The following is a 13,397-nucleotide window of genomic DNA, read 5'->3' as shown; positions in this document are numbered from 1 at the left end:
TTTCCTTTGAGCAGAGTGAAATATTTGCACTCTTTCCCATTTCTGAACTGGAAGCAGACAGTTTTATATATTACATCCGGTTGTCATGGACTTGCAGGTCCACTTTGACTGAGGTCTGAATGGTGGTGAATCTCTACTTAGGGCTACCAGCCAAACATATATATTTTTTTATCTGACCCTCAGCCCAGTCCTTGCCCCTTATTTAAAACTAGACTTTTTTTAATATGAACCCACATTAATTATATTAATATTTATTACATATATTTATTATAATCTATGATATAAACTGATTAATTTATTATTTGTATAATATATATTATTTCAGTTCTTCTATACAATATAGGACATGTAGTCCATCTGGAACAGAAGAAGGTAATATACTTTATTGCATGCTCTTATATGCTACATTTAGCTATTTATTTGCTTTCGCTGGATAAGTAAAGCTAGCAGAGGAATGCAAACTTCCCAGCATCATCCTTCACCTCTTTCTTCCTGCATCCCTTGTCTCCATTGTGGTTGCTAAGCAACTCAAGACTACCACAGTAATGGTGCAGAGCTGAATCTCTGGCTAGGTTGTGCTTTAGTATAAGAGCAGAGGGGAGATAAATGATGTTTGTGCTGCTTATCAGGGCTCACAATGTGCTAATGTAGAATACTTGCTGTCTACTTTTTTAAACTGAATTCTTTTAAGCCACTTATTCTTGTAAAGTTATCACTTAGACCGCAAAACTGTGCACCCACACAATTACAGAGAATATATACAGTACATTTGGACCTTTTTACTGTGTTTCGAACATAGTGGCTCAGTGGCTAGCCTTTGAATAACTAAGGATCCAGTTTTGAATCTTGGCCATGACACTATTTACATTTACTTTATATGTTGTCTAAGTGTTTGTGTGTGTTTCCTTCTACATCACAAAAAAATACTGATGGGTAAATTGCCTTACCCCAAAAAATTGTCCTAAAATTGTATTTATGACATATGACTATGGTAGGGACATTAGATTGTGAGCTCTGAGGGACAGTTAGTAAAATGACTATGGACTTTATAAAGTGATGCATAATATATTGGTGCAAAAAAAAATGAGATAATAATAAAGTAACTTGACCTTCCTACAAAAAATGTAATAGTCAACATTCATATTTAGGTTATCATTGCTAACTCAATATTGTATCGCAATTTTATTAGGTAAAACTGTTACAGATGTATTAATCTTATAGATCTGAACATGTGATAGTCAGCATAGTGATTTTGCCACCCCATTTTCACTGTATTTGTTTCTCTAGCCACATCACTTCAAAGCTATTCTAAAAAGTAGAAAAAAAGGGAGGAAAATCTGACATGTGTACAGCAGTCATCTGACTTGATCATGGATCCATCCTGGAGGAATCATGGATCCATCCTGGAGGATCTATGAAAGACAGAAGATGAATGACTGCAATGGAAGTGAAGAGGAGAGAGCTCAGTGGGGCGCTGCTTGTTTTCCCCCCTCCCATCTTCATAGAACAGAATGGCGTTGAATGTTCTATTGCAGAATTCTGTCTTTGTTCTTCACATGACTGGGCTGTCAATAATCCTGGTTATACTCTCTTTCGTAAAGACAGAGTCAAAGGACAAGTTGGTGGTGTCTCTCTGTATGTGAAAAGTGATCTGAAAGTGAATGTGAAAGAAGAAATTGTTGATGGATCATGTGATGAGGTTGAGGCATTTTGGGTGGAGTTAAATGTGGGGATGCATAATACACAATTAAATATTGGAGTCTGCTTTAGCCCCCCCAGTCCTAAGGAAGAAATAGAGAATCAACTACTAGCACAGATAGAAAAAGTAGCAAAATCTGAAAATGTTTTAATCATGGGAGATTTTAACTACCCAGACATTGACTGGAATAATGGCACTGCAGGAACAGCAAAAGGGGGGACATTTATGAATTTATTCCAAGATAATTTATTGGTACAGTTTATAGAAGCCCCAACTAGAAATGATAATATGCCTCACTTAGTTCTTTCTAACAATGCAGAGCTTATAACAAATGTGCATATAAAAAAGTATCTGGGTAGCAGTGAGCATATGATTTCATTTAATGGAAGCTGTAAACAGGAAGCAAAAACAGAAGCGATAAAAAAAATTAAATTTTAAGAGAGCGGCTCTCTGTGACTGGGAGACAATATTGTTCTCAAAGAACACAGAAGAGAAATGGGAAAATATCAAGTCTGTTCTACACAAGCACAATGAAAAATATATTCCAATGGTTATTAAGTTTAAGAGGCTAATTTTTAACCTATGTGGCTCTCTTTGAGCCTGATTTATCAGGCAAGTGCGCAAAAGCTTGAAGCGTGCAAATACGCGCCGACATGCGATTCGTATTTTCGCGAGTCGGAGCCGAACGCTACTACACTGGACTGCATTTCTCAGCCGGATTCCTGGTGTGATAAAACAGTTCGAGAATACACCAGTAAAGGTGATTACCTTTCAAGTGTTCTATTTAGGAGCATCTGGTAAACTGTCATAGCAATTATTTAGCCCACACCTAGTTGACTATCATTGTGCTTGCGCCAATTAAAGCACTTATTTAGCTGCTCAATTTAGGAGGATCTGTCCCTGTTTTGTGTGCATCTACATAGTCCATTACAGGTCAGTTAGAATCTACTCCTTGATTGTTTTTGGGTAAGTGCTACATTTGTATATATACACAAAATAGATTAATTTTACTTACATTTTTTGCAGTTGTTGTTGTGATCCTTTTTTAAGGGTTGGAACACTGCAAACTAATTTCTATCAAGCTGGATGTGTCATCACACATTAGTATTAATGACACCAAAATTTGCCACAAAGCATTTTTGATCTGCTTTACATTTCATTAGAGTTTTGCTTTTCATAAATCAAATGTTTGAATTAAGGATTGTTGGAAAAGGAATACATATATCAAGGAATATTTAGTGATATCACTTGTGTCATGTGTGTATGTCCAAATACATTGAAATTCATATTAACACATATGCATTTTCTTTTGGGATATTTGAACTGGACTGGTTTATGGGGGGTCATCAAGGAAGTTTGCTCGACTAGTATGAGTTGATGTGACTTTTCGTTATTTTTAGAATTGTTAGCTTCATCTGTTGCTGCAATGTTTTTGTGCCTAGTTTCTAATTCATTTATTATTGTCATTGTATCCACAAATTACTAGTACAAATGTATGCATGGTTTCCACTGTAAACTGCTACTTCCAGTTGCTTTGTCTTGCCTTGTTGCCTTTGGTCCATTCTCAAAGTCACATTGTCATGTATTGGCATTTGCAAAATAAGCTGTGTTTTGCCTTAAAATTACTTCACTCATATTGATTTGCTGCCACTGATCTACACAGCTCCTCTGTTCATTTGGAGTAGTGTTATAGCTTTGTTATCATTGTGCTGTGCTATCTGATCTATTTTATATAAGCTCACTTCCACTTGCTGGCCAAACAGGTTTTCAATTAGCTGTCCAGCTCAGTTGCATACTCATTCTAACACACCTGATGGTGATGGACGGAGGTCTAGGTTGCCAAGCACGACAACAAACATCAAACCACATTCGTTGACAAGCTCACAAGCAGGGTCAAGCACTCTTAAATACCAAATTCTATGCATTATTTAGGTGTTTACATGATTCAACTTGTATTAGTAAAGAAAACTTCCAGAGACAAATTTACATATTTTATTGCTTTGTGGCAACAACCTCGACTTTTTTGTTTTTTCTGCAGCCACAACATGAGGAGCAGTCTTCCACTTGTTTTAAGAGCATAGAAATCTGGATGATAAACCAAGTTTTTTCTGCCTGTCCAGTCATGTCATCCAGGACCTGTACAGCTTGAAAAGCCAGGCTGTGCCTAAAATACCAAGGCTCCTGGCCTGTCTAAATATTTTAGGAAGGGATTCCTTTCAAACCACGGCGGCCCTAATTTAGGGCCTGAGCCAGTATCCAGTTTCCACAGTGTTTCTGAAGGTTTAAATGCCATTTTAGACCTTGGCCTACTATATATTCACTTCCTCACATGAGCTGGAGAGTGGAGGAACATAAAGGTTGATTTCTCTTTAAACCGGAAGCAATATCATCCACGAATGTACAGTAGTCTGTGATGTGACATTCCAGAGGCTTGGCAGCACAGCAGAGGGATGTTATCGTCCTGTTCAAAAAGAGATTACATTATTAGGATGTGTTAAGCAGCATGGTAAATCATGTTTTGTTGGCTGAAAGTTGCTGAAATATGTAATGCATGCATTGTAAACAAGTAAATACTGACGCACAAAGACATTGGCAATAAGTTCATCCCTGACTCGACGTCCCTCTGCTGTGCTTTAGGAGCTGGAGAGGGGATGTTGATAAACCTCTGGCTCTATTTCCTCTGGAATGTCCCAGGTATCCTCATGGTGCAAGAACAGGTTGTGCAGGACGCAGCATGCAATGATGACTCGGCAGCTTTCCATGGTACGTACAGGAGCTCACCACCAGGCCGCGCCAAGCATAGAAACAATGCTTTTAGCAGCCCGAATGGTGTGCTCCACAATCCCCCAGCTTTTATGCAGAGCCTTGTTGTAATTATGCTCTGCTTCAGACCGGGGATGACACACAGCTGTCATAAGCCATGGAAGCTGCCAGTATATTTTGCCAGCTGTAAAAAGACCAAAAAAGAGTTCAGTGGGTCCAGTGTAAACCTACAGATTCTTAGAGAGGTTGGTAAGGGTTGTGCCTTCAGGTCAGTTTAGTGCTTTTGTTTTGTTAGGAGCCATTGTTACTACTACCATGCTGAAGTACTGTGAGCTGTGAACATTGTAATTATATCAGGGCTTCCGTGAATATCTGAAAGTTAGTTCAAGGGTTCCCCCATGGTCACAATATTGTACAATATTTAGAAACTATTTTCTAATAGTATAAAAACTAGCAGAAAACCTTACATAAAAACAATATAGGTAATAGCTTGTCATTCTCACTAGTGTTAATGTTCGAATTCGGGTTGTCCCTATATTCGACCCGAATATGGCTGTTCGAATTCGGGTATACCCGAAACGAATTTTGCTGCATTCGACAGCAAAAATTCGGGAGGAAAAAAAAAATTTTTTTTTCTTAAATTATTTATTATTTGCTCCTATTTATTTATTTTGTTTTTTGATCCTGATCAGGCTTTCCCTTTCGGGGAGCAGAGCAATCAGCGGAGCTTTATGCTAACAGCTCTGCTCCCCTGATCCTGGAGGCAATAGAGGTTGAATGGAAATACTATCTCCATTCATACCTCTACTGCTCTGTTATTGGTCTATTTCTCAGCCAATCACAGAACAGTAGAGGTATGAATGGACATAGTATCTCCATTCATTGCCCTCCTATTGCCTGCGGTTACAGCTAATTGAAGGCACCTGCTTTCAATTAACTGTGACCGCACAGTTCCCACGGTCCAGGAATCCCACAATGACATTATGATTCATAATGTCATTGTGGGATAACCTGTAAAAAATAAAAAAAACAAGTTTAAAATAAAATACAGATACAAAATAAATAATTTAAGAAAAAAAAAAAGTTAAATTACACAAACACACACATTAATAAAATAATTTTAAATTAAAGCCTTGTCCTATTTTTTACTTATATTTTAACCCTTTCAGGGAATGAGTAAGGGGATTTATGTACCCCTGTACTCATTCCCCAGGGTGGGGCGGTGGAGATCCGGGAGTCTCCTTATTAAAGGGGGCTTCCAGATTCCAAAGTCCTGCTAAAAATGTTTATAAAAGCCCCCATTGTTTTCAATGAAAGCTTTCATAAAAGCTTAAAAACGCTTGAAAAAGCCTCCATTGAGTTCAATGGAAGCGTTTTCCCGCGTTTATCCAGCGTTTTAATTTTTTAAGTTAAATTACACAAACACACACATTAATAAAATAATTTTAAATTAAAGCCTTGTCCTATTTTTTGCTTATATTTTAACCCTTTCAGGGAATGAGTAAGGGGATTTATGTACCCCTGTACTCATTCCCCAGGGTGGGGCGGTGGAGATCCGGGAGTCTTCTTATTAAAGGGGGCTTCCAGATTCCAAAGTCCTGCTAAAAATGTTTATAAAAGCCCCCATTGTTTTCAATGAAAGCTTTCATAAAAGCTTAACGCTTGAAAAAGCCTCCATTGAGTTCAATGGAAGCGTTTTCCCGCGTTTTTCCAGCGTTTTAATTTTTTAAATGTTGCAAGCAAGGTTTAAGATAACGCTCAAAAATGTGCCTGAAGGAAACGTCCTGGTGTAGATTAGCCCATGGGAATGCAGTCCGTGTAGACTAAAGCTGCATACACACGTCCAATAATTATCGTTACAAACGACTGATGAACAACCGATTGGCCAAAAAAAAAGGGACCAAGGACACCAACGAATGAGGATTGTCGTTGGAAATGAACGACCGCCACGGTGGATCTGATTGGCCGACGATCTTTCACTATCTATCGTGTACGGTTGTTCTGTGATCGTGCATGTTTCTGCGGTACACTTTCTCCTTTACATGTCCCTCCCTGCATCGTTCAAACGATTGTAACTAGTGTGTGGACACTGTTGGTGGATTATATATAAACAATCATTTTGTTACAGCATGTACGGATTGTGCACAATATGATTGTTCAAGTATAATCGTGCATAATCGTTGATCGGTCGTAACCGTTCATATTCTAACAATAATTATTGGAAGTGTGTACCTAGCTTTAGCCTAATATTGATTTGACAGGTGCACTTTGATATTCATGTGAAGCACAGGGGTATGGAATAGTGTTATGTATCTTTTTATAATGTATCTTTTTATGTATCTTTTTACAATGTATCTCTTTAAAATGTATCTTTTTATGTATCCTTTTATAATGTATCTTTTTACTTCTGTTTGGAGGCTGTAGAAGCTCTACACAGTGCTGAAACAAACCCGAATTTTTCTCCCATTGACTTTAATAAGATTCGAATTCGATGTTCGACCACCCGAATTTTTGTGCTATATTCGGCCGAACAGCTGCCGAATCGAATAGTGAGCTATTCTACCAACACTAATTCTGACAATGCAAAGGGACTTTGGGGTATACAACTGCAACTACTTATAGTAACATAATTGTTAGTTGTATTCTAGAAATGACAATATACATTACCTATTAACCCGCCCACAGGCATTTGTCCAGCAATGAATTTCTGGTAGATGGCTGTCTGACGCAGGATATAGGCATCATGGCATGATCCTGGGAAACCTGTGCGTGCACTCATGATTTTCCTGTTGGCATCACAGACTACTTGGACATTCAGTGAATGATATTTCTTCCGGTTGCAAAACGAGATTTCGTGCTGTTTAGGGGCCCGAATTGCCACATGTGTGCAATCCATGGCCCCCAAAACATTCAGAAATCCCGCTCGCCTGAAGAACTTCACCTTTACATTCCTCCACTCCTCAGCTGTGTGAGGGAAATGAATATATAGTGGGACAAGATCCACAATGGCATTTATCATCTTCATGAACACCCAGGAAACTGTAGGCTGGCTCAGTCCACAAATCAAGGCCGAGGTCGTTTGAAAAGATCCCCTTCCTAAAATATATAGGGTGGCCAGGAGCCTGGTCATTCCTGGCGCAGCCTGGCTTCTCTTGGTTGTTGGGGAAATTTTATTTTCCACCAAGCTGTACAGGTGGTGGATGACACAACGGGACAGTCGGAATACCCTTTTGACATCCTGATCACGTAAACCATCCAGGTTTCTTCGCTCTTGAAAAATCCATGGCTCTCGGACCCGTAGTGAAGTGGAAGGCTGCTCCTCATGTTGTGGCTGCTCCTCAGATTGTTGCTGCTGCTGCTGCTGCTTCTGCTGCTAAACTTGAAAAGTGGAGGTTGTTGCCACATGAAACTCCAGATCCTCCAAGTCTTCCATGTCAGAAAAGCAACAATCTGCAAGTGGCCACGCCTAAATATTTTCCATGATTTTCTTAGCCCTTCTGCTATTTCATGAGCTGAGAGAGAAAAAAAAAAGAAAAAAAGAGCTGAAAAAACATATATTTAAGGTAAGAATCCACCATACTTTATTCCTCCAAAATGTGTTTTGTGTGTTGTCCCATAACTGGTTTTCTTTTTCCCTTCTAGGACCATGTATGGGATAATCCCAACCACCACCAAACACTGCTGCCACCAGCAACAACACCACCAGCACCACTGCTGGCACTACCACCCCAGGGCATTATTCAGGCCATGAAGAAGCCGGCCAAGCAACATCTAGGCCCCTGGGTCCTCAACCTGGCACCTCATCTATTTTGAGCCAGCCCAGGGATTCTGCTTCTAAGGCAACCAGCTTTAGTCTTGAGCAAAATGCAGCCCTCATGGAGCCCTACATACAACATTTTCCGCGGCTCCATGGGGGCTTGTACTCCCAGACCTCCCATGCTGCAAGGCAGGGACTCTGGGAGGAGATTGCCAGGAGGGTTAATGCAGTGGGCAGTACACAATGGACCATTATCCAGTGTCAAAAGCGTGTGAGTGACATTTTCAGACATGTCAAAAGGGTCCTGGGCACAGAGCCAGTAAGGAGTGGGACATATCCTCCACACCTTGTGCAGCGTCTCAGGGAGTATGAAAGATTAGCGTTACCATTCATTGGGCCTGGTAGGTGGACTACCGGGATGACTCCGATGCTTGGCAACCATGTAAGTTCAATCCTTTTACATTACCTAATTACCAATGTTTAATTTTTGTTGCCTATTTTTTTGAATTGCAACAGTTTAGTAATTAGCATTAATGCCAAATTTGTATTGTGTATTGACTTATGTTGGTTTATGATGAAATATGAGATAACTTTTGTTAGATGACCTGTTTGGTGTATTTTTGCAATCTTTTAACTTGCATCAACAATGTATGTATTTCTAATTTTTGACAACAGTACGACCTGAGACGCAGCAGTCCCCTCCTGCCCAGAATGATGAGGATGACGAGGATGTCACTTCACATGTAGAGGCTGACACTGGTCTTCCCCACGTTTAATTTGACAAATTGTTTGGACTGGGAGTGTTATGTTTTTTGTTTTTTGTTTTTGTGGGTAACTGATCAATACAAGTGATCTTTTATAGTCAAGCTCTCTTTATTAATTTTTTTGTTGTTTTCTTTACAGATCAACATCTACAGGAGGAGGTCGTTGACCCACTGCAGGGAGGCCTAAAGGAGAATACAGGTAATTTTGTTTGTGTGTGTGCTCAGCCTTCCAAAACTAAAAAATAGGCTTCTGTCTCTCGCTAATATTTATTTGTTTTGTGAATGTTCTTTGGAGATGTTTCTGGTGTTGCCTTCCTTTGGGAATGTCTGTCTGCTTATTGGGTTAAATATTTAAAATAGACTCCAATTTCTCCATGATTGTAAACTTTTCTTTTTGCTTAGCTAAATATTGTGCACCTTGCATATGTGAAGATTTGTCTACACATTCATTCATTTTGATGTGATATATCATGTGTCTTTGTAGAACATGCGTCTTTGTAGTGTACGCTGGTTTGTGGTTCTGGAGAATTTTCACGGGCTGCATCCACTGTGGAGGTAGGCAACAATTGGTCCATTTGTGTATGTGTTGGGGGAATGAACATTTTCCCAATGTGTTCCAAGAATCTTTTTTGGTTAGGGTCCCTCAGGTGGGCATTTGCCACTAGAAGAGGAAATGGCTGAGGTTTCTGTAAGCAATCCATGTTAAATGTTTAGGATTCTGAAGAAATGTGTATAGATTTGTCTAACATTTTGGGTAACATTTGTTTGTGTTCTAATGTCAGGATGCCATCTGCATATTGTCATAGTAACTCCCCAAGTTATGTAATTGTATTCTGTATTTTTTTCTTCCCTTTTTAGCACCCAGTGGATGCAGGTGGATTTGTTGAACCCAGTGTGGCCAACCAGCTTCTAAGCCTAACTCAGATGCTGGTTGGCCATTGTGATAGAGTGGCGGAGTCAAGGATGGCTGCCTCAAGTTCCACTAATTTGGGACAGGTCCTTACACCCCTACATGAAAATCTGGCAGCCATGCAGCATCTGACTAAATCAGTCCAACAGCAATTGGCCACTTGGGGTGCCTACATGTTCTGAGCTGATCATTTCTGTAACATCTTAAGTGAATTCCTGGACCAACAATCTCAAGTAAATCAGGCGATTCCTCACATGCTGGGTTGGCAAATCCCATGAGCTCGGGCTCCTGCAGGCCCCCAATCCTCCATCATGGTCACGGGCTCCTGCAGGCCCCCATCCTCCATCCTGGTCACGGCTCCTGCAGGCCCCCATCCTCCATCGTGGTCACGGGCTCCTGCAGGCCCCCATCCTCCATCGTGGTCACGGGCTCCTCCAGGCCCCCATCCTCCATCGTGGTCACGGGCTCCTCCAGGACCCCATCCTCCATCTTGGTCACGGGCTCCTCCAGGCCCCCATCGTGGTCACGGGCTGGTGGGGTGTCCCGCAGCTGATCCCAGTCTGAGCAACTTCGCTAGATGGGTGCCAGGTAAGATATTATTCCCATCTTATTTTTCTATAATGTAACATCACTAAATGTTTTGACATAGCCTAATCTCTATTTTGTATTTGCCCAATGTCCCCAGGTTAGGGTCCTTCACAATTATTTGAGACTTTACCTATGTAAGTTTCATTTGATGTGGCCCAAGTATGCTCCAAATGCAGTTAGGATATGTAATCCCAGAAGAATGTTCAAGTTTGTAAATGTGGCAAAGTGTTTTAAATCAAATATGAAGTCTCGAATCAATACTCAATAATAATAATACTCAATAATATAATGGCCTGAAAAGCAGGGAAACATTATTTACAAATACACAATTGCATCTTTGTTCATTAAATGAGAACAAATCTAGCTATGTCTAGGGACCTATAATGGCACACCCCATTTCTCTGACACTTGCCTGTTGTTTAAATTAACATACTAATATGTTCAGCTGTGTATTCTATGCAAAATGTATTCTTGAATGATGTTACAATTACATATTTTTTGAAGAGGATATATCTAACCAATACCCAACTATGTTACTTTTAAGGTCACAAGGAGAACCATGGATGGCCAAGCCAGCAAGGAACATTTTTACATGTGTGACTTTTGTGTGTTAAACAAACACATTTTTAAAAACACAAAATCTTGCTTATAGTTGTTTTTAAATTTTGTTTTTGAAAGCCAACATATATATTAATTATAACATTTAACATTTGAAATCTTGACCCTAAACATAAATACAAAATTTGGACCAGGGATTTTAAAAGTCGTACCTCCTAGGCATACCCCGAGGAGGGGCCATCCGCAGCTGCCGCTCTATAGCAGACATCCTCCTGTGGATCCAATACAGGTTATCCCGTAGACTTCCTGGTGGGTGAAGAAAAAACACTGAATTTAAAAACCGTAAGAGTTTGGGCAAACCATTAAGGAAAACTACGGTTCTTGTAAAAACAAAACAAATGAAACTATGAACTTACCAGGAGAATGTTTGTCATGTCACCGGGGTTGGGGTGGCGGTGGTGGGGGGCTTGGAACCTCCGCAGGAGGGCTGGCTGCCTCCATCGATGTGGAACTGCCTGTGTATGTGGAAGGAGGCCAAAAAAATGAGTGGTAAGTACTGAGCAAATGTAATGGTATATTCTGTATATTATACTATTACATATTATATATGTAATAGTATAATATACAGCTAGTTCTTAAATTGCACAGTGCTAAATAATTACAATTGTGTCATCTCATCAAGTTACGAATTATGGCTATGGAACTAGCTATGGAAGTGATGCAGTTTGTTGGCAATGAAGGTTGTGGGTTTTCAGAAGGGACAAACTTGGCTAAGTGACATTTATACTTTGTCTTCTGTTAAAAGCTGCCTAGACATGAAGCTAGTCATATACTAGTGACAATTGATGGAGCTAGGCCTTATAAACTAAATCCTAGTTTATATTCATGGTTCTAAAGGAATGTTCACAATATCTAAAATCAAGAAATACTTACATTCAGATGAGGAACTTGTGTCCTGTGGAGGAGGTGCTGGCAAGGGTGCTCCACTAGCTGTAGATAAAAAATTAACAACTTAAGTAAAAAGGAGTGGGCAGGACTAAAGTAGATTTGTAAGGTTAGCTAAGGTGAACAGATTAATGCAGAACTTCTAACTGATACTTTTTGCCTACAAAAAAAAATTCTGAGCAAACATTTGTCAGTACAACTATGGACAACTAAACAACTCATGTCTATTTTTCTTCATGCTAGCCAACAACCTAGAAAGAACCTTCATTTGACCCATGATTAATGACTGGAAGCTACATGAAATCCTGCTGGATCTTTCTTTGTATTTGTAACTAAAAATGGTGAAAGTAGTGTGAGAATGTGTTGAATTGTAACATATGTTTGTTGATTCTAAGATTAGTTTACAGGCAATCTCCTTGGCCTCAGCCATCTCCTCTCCTTCATCTGAGGATTCTGGCTGCTGATGTTGGGCAGGGGGCTCCTCCTCCGCAGCTGGCCCCTCCTCCGCGGATGGCCCCTCCAGGGATGGCTTCACCTCCTGGACATCCTGAGGGACTGACAGTCGCCTGTGTGGCCGCTCTAAGATCAGCAGCCATCGGCGTGATGGAGAGTTGGCTGTTATAACAGAAAACAAACACACAAATCAATAAGGGTAAGAAAATTTAGAAAGTGAGAAACAAACAGTTCTAAGGGCAGATGATACTACTTTCCACAAACAAAAAGCTTTTGAAAACACACCCCCCTTAACAAGAGAAGACAAAATGCAATACTTACCAGACAGGATGTGGTCCTCCCACTTCGTGGAGGAAATCAGGTCTCCTCCACTTCAGGTCACTCCAAATGTGTTGTAACTGGTTAACACTTGGGCGAGTCCCTGCAGGGATGCACAACCTGTCTGCCAGCCTCTACAGAATGCGCCGCTTGATATAAATGGATGGCTGCTGATCATAGCACCGCATAGGCATAGTCTAAAGAAAAAGAGAAAACGAATGGTATTTCCTTTTACAACAAACACCTCCTAAACACAACAAATCAGAGATAACTGATTTATTTATTTTCTGGTGCAAATTGACATAGTTTGTTTGCAATTGTTAACTGGTAATAATGTGTCTAGATATGTATATGTATACTATTACTACGAATCTTCAGGATTCCAGCACACTAAGCTACATCATAGCTACATCATTTAAAACCCAAAAATTGGGCTCCTAGATGTCAACTTTATTAATCCTGTTTTTGCTTGAGTGAAGCATAAGTGCCAGACATACATACAATCTATGTGAAAAATATAAGCATAGCTGCATTATGTCCATGTACATCATGGGCACAATGTGATAGCTGTGTGGGGGAATTCTGCATGTCATATCTTACAGCCTTGGTCCTCTGTGTACAAGCACAGAGGACCCTCATAGA

The 13,397-nt window shown here is 40.0% G+C and overlaps 1 long non-coding RNA gene across 1 annotated transcript; it reads right to left on the bottom strand.

Moving 5' to 3' along the window:
* Window positions 1–4,088: 4,088 nt before the first annotated feature.
* Window positions 4,089–13,135, bottom strand: LOC140344044 (uncharacterized). The gene is made up of 5 exons (XR_011923467.1): window positions 12,759–13,135; window positions 11,973–12,599; window positions 11,456–11,554; window positions 11,252–11,345; window positions 4,089–7,974 (listed from the first exon to the last, which is right to left on the bottom strand). It is a non-coding gene; the product is annotated as an uncharacterized lncRNA (long non-coding RNA).
* Between the last annotated feature and the right edge of the window lie 262 nt (window positions 13,136–13,397).

Source organism: Pyxicephalus adspersus, chromosome Z (assembly GCF_032062135.1).
Source record: "Pyxicephalus adspersus chromosome Z, UCB_Pads_2.0, whole genome shotgun sequence".
NCBI lineage: Eukaryota > Metazoa > Chordata > Amphibia > Anura > Pyxicephalidae > Pyxicephalus > Pyxicephalus adspersus.
This window is presented reverse-complemented; position numbering and strand designations above follow the sequence as displayed.